This window comes from Elephantulus edwardii, unplaced genomic scaffold (genome assembly GCF_000299155.1).
Source record: "Elephantulus edwardii isolate Elephantulus edwardi_28Jun2011 unplaced genomic scaffold, EleEdw1.0 scaffold00101, whole genome shotgun sequence".
NCBI lineage: Eukaryota > Metazoa > Chordata > Mammalia > Macroscelidea > Macroscelididae > Elephantulus > Elephantulus edwardii.
Window position 1 is genome coordinate 13164256 of NW_006399851.1, and position 8221 is coordinate 13172476.

Sequence of the window (8221 nt, forward strand, 5' to 3'; positions counted from 1 at the left end):
ATTGCAGCTTTGTTAACAACAACTATTGCATTACCTTTTGGGTGGAAGAGGATTACAAATGAATTTCGTCCACTTAGTTGGCTAGATTTTTCACACAACCTGGTGAATAAATACAGGGCTCCATGTGTATTGAAATATATCAATTGATATTTAATAATTCCTGGGGCCCTATTTAAAAAAATAGTTTTACTTTATGTTGACTTGCATACAAAATTTATACACATTGTATTTTTTAATTTTCTCTTTCAGTCCAACATCCTCTTTTTATAAGAGGGAAAATATGGCCAAGAAAGCTAAGACTTACCCAAGACTGCACCATTAGTGGGAAGCCTCCTTTGGGTTGAATTCTAATTCCACTATGTTTTCACCCTGTTCTGAGAATCTTTCATCTCTAAATCTGTGTTTTAGCTACATGTGATACTATTCGTGTATATATAGGTGTTATCTCATAGACTCCTGTTGACATCCTTGGAATTTTTATGCTAAAAGGATACTTGCTCTGGGGTGCAGGGACACGAGACATTCTGAAAAGCATAAAGACTTGTCCAAAGTCATAAACTGGATAAAGGCTTGAGTTGTGTTTCTTGACAGGTTTTCAAAGTTGAGTTGTTACTGACTACACCTTGACTTTGCCTGGTTCTGTGTAGGTGTCACAGTACTGTGTTCTTGTCTCACTATGCATGGCATAGAGAGTGATGAATATTCTGCTGAAAGAAGTGTTTTCTTCACAGTTGTATTGGAGGAAGAACGTAGGGTAAGCACTGAGAGAAAATCCAGTCACTTCATAGCTTAGAATTGGAACCTTGGCAAACAGACATCCACATTCTACAGCTCACAACCCAATCATTTGAGTGCAGAGACGCAAGTTAGAATATGAGTCACTGTGACTCATCTTCACTTAATATCATATGAAGTTGAGTCTCAACTTTACTTGCTTAGCAAATAATTGCAAAGACCGTGGCCTGGCTTAGGCATACCTTAGTCTCTAGGCTGATATCGTTGTTTCTCAGGACTGTGGCGAGATCCCACAGCGGATTTTCCCAATGCAACTTGTCTTTTGATTTCCTGACCTCTGATGCCAAGAGTGTTAATGGTGGAGTTGAGCAAGCTATAATTGTTAACAAATGTAATCTCTTCTCCATCTATCATGTGCTTCCAATTAGGCCACAGGTGAGAATCATTGTCTTCTTTTTTTTCAATTTTTTACAGATTTATTTACAAAGGTTGAATACATTGTTTTTCATAAAAGATCTGATGTTGAGTTTCAAACCATACAGAAAACTACAGTCCTTCAGTGTTTTACGAAGAATCCTGACTCTAAGAATTCAAACTTTAAATGGAAACCTCTTTGCTCTGAACAATAATTCTGGGTGTCTGAGTGGGCCAGTTTGACAACACAGGCAGATATTTCTGTAGCCTTCCTTGAAGGCAACAGGATTCCATCCGAAGTCAGTACAAGTTTCCATCATGCTGAGAACCAGCTTCCCTTCTGCAAGACGCCAGAGTCAAGTTAAGACATCGCTTCCAACCTAGAGATATCACAGATATGGCTTCCTGGAAATAGCACATTTGAGAAAGAAGTGTGTGATCCAACCTGAGTTTTGCACTACTGGGTAAAATAAAGCCACTAAATCTGAGGATATGTGAGGCTGAGAGAAGGTGTAGAAGAATCATGTAGCCCTTGCTCCCTGACTACCTGGGATCAAGAGTTAAACTCTAGAGACATACAAAAGACGGATGATAGGAAGTGAACTGAATATGAGTGACCCATTTTTGCTAATATGTTTCTGAAGCAGTCTTGGAGAGTAGTGGGGAGCAGAGAGAAGGAAGGAATGGGATAGAACTGATAAGTTGATACTTATGAGAGCACACTAGGAGCTAGCAAGGGGGAAAACGTCTCATGAAGTTGAGGTTCTACAGGGTGGTGTCTGGTCTTCATCTGTTCTGGTTCTCTTGGTTCCATGGTGAGGACCCTCTCTCCCATACTCACTGGAATCTTGATGAGCTCTTCATAGTCTTTGAGTAGATGAAGGAAATCATATTCTCACCCTTCTTCTTGGACATCTCCTGCAGGCAGAGATTAGAGCTAATGTATGAACCTAATGGAACTGATGGGCTATTGGGATGGAGCTGAGGGAGCCCTCCACACTGTTGTAACACCGGAAACACCCTAAAAATCCTCTTCACATCCCTCCTTGCAATTCCCTCCAGATCACGTGAAACCTATGTCTCTAACCCTACAGACTCTCTGCTAGGTGAACTCTGCTTTATAAAACCACTTTCTGGCCCCCGCCACCACCATTACGGAGCTCCCAGTGGTTGACTCTTCACCACCCTGAAACCATTAGGAAAAATCCTTGTGGTTAACAGCAGAGGCTTCAGAGTGTAACCTGTACTCGGGCCTAGAAATTATTTTAAATGGCGACTGATACGTCTCAAGGTGAACTCGTCCATCCTAAGGCACTCCCACTTATAGTAGGAGCTCAGCTGATCCACGCGGACAAGTTAGGTGAGAAGGTAGAAGATAGCACTATGCCGATTCATCGAGCTATGAACTCTACTCAGGAAACTCCTCCTAAAAGCTAGTTAGCTGATGGAGAGGAAGAAAAGCCAGAACCAGACATAAGTTCTGAGGTATCTGCTTCCACTGTAGAAGAGCAAGAGAATGAAACTCCACCTGCTATGTCTAGTGAGACAGAGCAGCCAAAAGGAGAACCTGAAAATGAAGAGAAAGAAGAAAACAAGTCTTCTGAGGAAGCAAAAAAGGATGAGAAAGAACAGTCTAAAGAAAAGGAGAAGAAAGTTAAAAAAACAATCCCTTCTTGGGCTGCCAGCCAGCTTGCCAGGGCCCAGAAACAAGCACCAATGGCTTCTTCCCCACGTCCCAAGATGGATACAATCTTAACTGAGGCCATTAAGGCATGCTTCCAGAAGAGTGGTGCATCTGTGGTTGCTATTCGAAAATACATCATCCATAAATACCCTTCTCTGGAACTGGAGAGAAGGGGCTATCTTCTTAAACAAGCACTGAGAAGAGAATTAAACAGAGGTGTGATCAAACAGGTGAAAGGAAAAGGTGCTTCTGGCAGTTTTGTTGTGGTTCAGAAATCAAGGAAAACATCCCAGAAATCAAGAAACAGAAAGAAGACTTCTGCAGTGGATCCAGAACCACAAGTGAAATTGGAGGATATTCTCCCACTGGCCTTTACTCGTCTTTGTGAACCTAAAGAAGCTTCTTACACTCTGATCAGAAAATTTGTGTCTCAGTATTATCCTAAACTTAGAGTGGACATCAGACCTCAGCTGCTGAAGAATGCTCTGCAGAGGGCAGTAGAGAGAGGTCAGCTAGAACAAATAACTGGCAAAGGTGCTTCAGGAACGTTTCAGCTGAAGAAATCAGGGGAGAAGCCCCTGCTTGGTGGAAGCCTGATGGAATATGCAATCTTGTCTGCCATTGCTGCCATGAATGAGCCGAAGACTTGCTCCACCACTGCTCTGAAGAAGTATGTCCTGGAGAACCCCCCAGGGACCAATTCAAACTACCAAATGCATCTGCTGAAGAAAACTCTACAGAAGTGTGAAAAGAATGGCTGGATGGAACAGATCTCTGGTAAAGGATTCAGTGGAACCTTCCAGCTCTGTTTTCCTTATTATCCCAGCCCAGGAGTTCTATTTCCAAAGAAAGAGTCAGAAGACTCTAAAGAGGAGGATGAAGATGATTCCGAAGAAGAAGACGAAGACTCAGAAGATGAAGAGTCACCTCCTAAAAGAAGGTTTCAGAAGAAAACCCCAGCCAAGTCCCCAGGGAAAACGGCAGCCATGAAGCAGAGAGGCCCCAAACCCCCAGTTAAAATCCCTGCAGCCCAGAGAGGAAAAGCTAGGCCCCTGCCCAAGAAAGCCCCTCCCAAGGCCAAAACTCCTGCCAAGAAAGCCAGACCCACACCCTCAGCCATCAAGAAATCCAGTGGTGGTTCTTCAAAGAAGGCTGCAGCCAGTGTGAGAAAGGAAGTAAAATTGCCTGGTAAGGGCAAATCCACCATGAAGAAGTCTTTCAAAGCAAAAAAGTAAATTTTCTAGGGAAAGAAGGTATCACAATGAAATTAAAATTCTTATTTTCTAAGGTCAGTGTGCATTTGTTTTACTTTTGATGCTTATAAAATTACTTTCCTTCCCCACCCACCCCTAAGAACATTGTGGTGAGGGAATATAAATAAACCAATTTAGGCATTTGGTTAGCTTTAGGTGCTGTTCCTGATGCCTGCCCTTCCCCCTCAGCTATTTTAATTTACACTATTGCCCTGAATTTTCCTTAACTATACTTGCCATATTCTCCCTTTCCTAGCCCCCTTTCTTTGCTTTGCTTTTTTTTTATGCTCAGCTTTAGTTCTCCCCAACATCACCTTCTAATTTTGTGTTACTAGTTGAAGAGATTTTTATATTGTAGAAAGCATCATGAACAGGATGCTAGTCAGGTGCTAGAAGTAAAACAGAACCCGTGCAGCCCTGACTAAATTATAAAGCCTCCTCACAGGAGACTTTAGTCATAACTACAGTAATTGATCTTATTTATAAAATCACTCCACTAACTTCTCTCCAACTGTAAACACAGAGATAGCTTTGGGAATATAAGCCAAAAAGATGATCTCAGTAGATTTTGAAGATGAAGGACTCCTTTAGGCCACTTGTCACATTGATTAACTTGTAGGTACTGTTGTAAGCACGTGGCATTATGTTCACTCCTTTAACAGCAAGCACACATTCTCTCCACCACTTCTTTTTTTCTTTTCTTTTCTTTATTCCTTTTTTCAGAAGGGAAGTAGTATAGGACTATACTAGATTTGATTTCTGGTGTCACCTATGCTACCAAATACCAAAATACAGAAAATCTTCTTGATCAAATGTTTAAATATGTTTTTTAATATTTGGAGCATGAATTGTCACTTCCTGTTTGCCTTTTTTATAGGGAAATGTTGGAGAGTTACATCATTGCTAATGTAGAATTGTTAAGTAGGAAAACAGTTTGCTAAAATAAACTAGATTCCAGATTCATCTGTGGATTTTGCTTCCCTCCTTTCCACAGCACTTTTGATATTAAGCAAGTGGCTTCCTTTTAAGGTATTTAAAAAAAACAAACAACCAAGGGGAAAAAAGTTAAGCCCAACTACCTAACCTTTCCTTACTTGTATTTGTTTTAGTATTGTGAAGTTGTGTTGAATAGTACTAGCTTTCTTCTTGCAAAATTTCTGGTTATCATTTATCTTCCCTGTGACACTTGACATTTTTAACTGTCTTAAACTTTTTGGTGTACATCTTCTGGCCCCTTATTGCTGCCAGAGGCTAAAAATATTTGTTTCATATTCTTTCCATTACATTGTCTTCTGGGATCCCTTCACAGCCTACACTGTGGCTGAGAAATGGACTTGAGAAGATTGGCTTGAATTAGATCCATAATCATGTGTGATCCCATCATGAGTTCACTGAAATTTGTGTTGCATGTAAGGCAATCTTTCCTGTTGTAAATCTTCCTTTTTTATGTACATATATTTTGAAAAATATGAATAAACATGAAATTTTAAAAGCTGCTGAACTAGCTTATTTAAAAGTTTCTAGTTTCTCCCTTTCTTAGTTAAATGTTGCCCCTACTTTGATTGTCTACTTCTTAGAATAGTAAAATGACATCCATTCTCCATTTTAATACAAACTTCAAATTTGTCTCTGAATTTTTCTATTGATGGTAATGATGTTTCTGGTTATGATAATACTGATTATTTTATGAATCAAAAGGTTTTAAAAATAATACATTTTCATTTTACTGAAAAAAAAACCACTTTCTGACTCATCAATCCTACATTTATTTCTCTGCTGCTATTTTGACCAAGGACTCTACGTGCAAAAGGACTGGCATGGCCTGAGAGACAATATGATTTGAGGAGAAACAGTTGCAGATGATTATGGGGACAGATTCCCCAGGAAGAAAAACCTGCACATAGTTGGCAAGTATATTGTATCAGACAAATGTGAAAAGGGTCCTTACAACAGGATTCTCAAGGGAATGGATACTTTCTCAGGACGGGGCTTCACATATCCTGTCAAAGGTGGAGACATAAAACAAAAACCATTAAAGGACTAGAAGAACAGATACTGTACCAGTTTGGATCATCAAGTTAGATTTACTCAGACGAAGGAACTCATTGTTGTTATGTGCCGTTGAGTCACCTGAGACCCAAAAGGACCCCATGTACAGCAGCTCTGAAGCCTGCCCTGTCCCCAGCCAGTCTCACTAATTCCAGTACCCCCACCCGTATCTCCCCAGTCACTGTAGCAATTCATTTCATGTGGGGTCCTCCACTCCTGTGCTGTTCCTCCACCCTTCCAAGCATGATATCCTCCTCCAAGGACTGGTCCCTCCAAGCCAAGTGCCCAAAATACGTAAGACAGACCTTCAAAAATCCTAGTCTCCAAGGAGAAACTTGGTTTTAACCTCTCTAAGACAGACCTATTTATTTTCTTGGCAGTCCATGGTGTGTTCAAGACTCTTCTGCAGCACCGTCATTCAAAGGCATCATTTCTTCTTCTGTTATCCTTAGTTATTGTCCAACTTTCTGAAGCATAACAAGTAATTGTGAAGATGATGACCTGGATTAGGTGCACCTTAGTCTCTAGACTGACATCATTGCTTTCCAGAACTCTGGTGAGGTCTGACAGCAGATGTTTCCAATGCAATTAGTCTTTTGATTTCCTGACTGCTAGTGTTAAGAGTGTTGATTGTAGAGCTGAGCAAGCTGTAACTGTTAACCTCACTCTCTTCTCCATCTATCATGGTGCTGCCAATTGGCCCAATGGGAAGAAAGTTGGTCTTCTTGATGCTAAGCTTCAATCCATATTGAAGACTGCAGTCCTTGATCTTTTGCAGCAAGATCTTGCTTCAGGTAGTCTTCAGTTTTAACAAACAAAGTTGTGTCATATGCATAGCATAGGTTGTAATCCTGATGCCACATTTTTCCTCATGAAGCCCTATTTTCTAATGATCTGTTCAGCATATAGATTGAAAAGGTATTGAGACAGGACACATCCCTGATGCATTCCCTTTCTGATTTTGAACCATGCAGTGTTTCCTTGCTCTGTCCTGCTTTTTGTCCAAGTACAGGTTTGGGGGGGTGGGGGGGAAGTGTACTGCCATTCACATTTTCATCAAGGTTAGTCACAATTTGTTGTGATCCACACAGGAACCTATTACAAACACTAAATGCAGCAATGAGCAAAAAATAATGTTAAATGGAATATTATAGCTAATGTTAAATGGATCTTGGCAGAAAGCAGAGTACCAGAGGAATGTATAACTGTGCTTCATTGATTATGCAAAGGCTTTTGACTAAGTGGAACACAACAAGCTGTGGCTGAATTTGTGAAGAATGGTAATCCCAGAACATTTGTTTGCACTTAAGCAAGGCTTATAATTGGACCAAGAGGCAGTCATCAGAACAGTACAAGGAGACATGGCATGGTTCAAAATTGGGAAAGGGGTCTGACAGGGATGTATTCTGTCTCCATACCTTTCTAATCTGTATGCAGAACAGATCATCCAGGATGCTGGGATGTACGAGGAGAAGGGTAGCACCAGGATTGGTAGAAGATTCATCATCAACCTAAATTATGCAGATGACACAACACTGATTGCTGAAACTTAAGAGGACTTGAAGCGCTTGCTTCAGAAGGTCAAGGACTGCAGCCTTCAGTACAGATTGAAGCTCAGCATCAAGAAAGCAAAGGTTCTCACCACTGGGCCAGTTGGAAGCATCAGTATGGTTGGTGAAGAGATTATGGGAGTTAACCATTTTAGTTTGCTTAGTCAACACTCTTGGTAAAAGGAGCCAAGAAATCAAGAGATGAATTGCATTGAGAAAGCCAGCTGTCAGGAACCTCTCCAGAGTACTGAAGAGCAACGACATCAGGCTGGAGACTAAGGTGCTTGATCTTCACAATTGTTCAGAGAGCTGGACAGTGACTAAGGATGATAGAAAGAGAATTGATGCCCGGCACTGGCTGAAAATCGCCTGTGACTTCATCCATAGCCACTGGTGAGAGTCAGCACCCAGAGCCATCAGGGGCTTTAAGCTCGTTGCCCACTGCTGTGGTGTGGACAGGGGGGAAACCCAGACTTTACTTCATGCTCTGCTGGAGAAGGAGGGGCAGTCTCCTGTACCAGTCAGATCCAATTTGA

General features: G+C 41.2%; 1 pseudogene; it reads left to right on the top strand.

Annotated features, from left to right (window-relative positions):
• The first annotated feature begins 2418 nt into the window (after window positions 1-2418).
• LOC102854566 lies at window positions 2419-4068 on the top strand (annotated as a pseudogene).
• Window positions 4069-8221: the final 4153 nt, after the last annotated feature.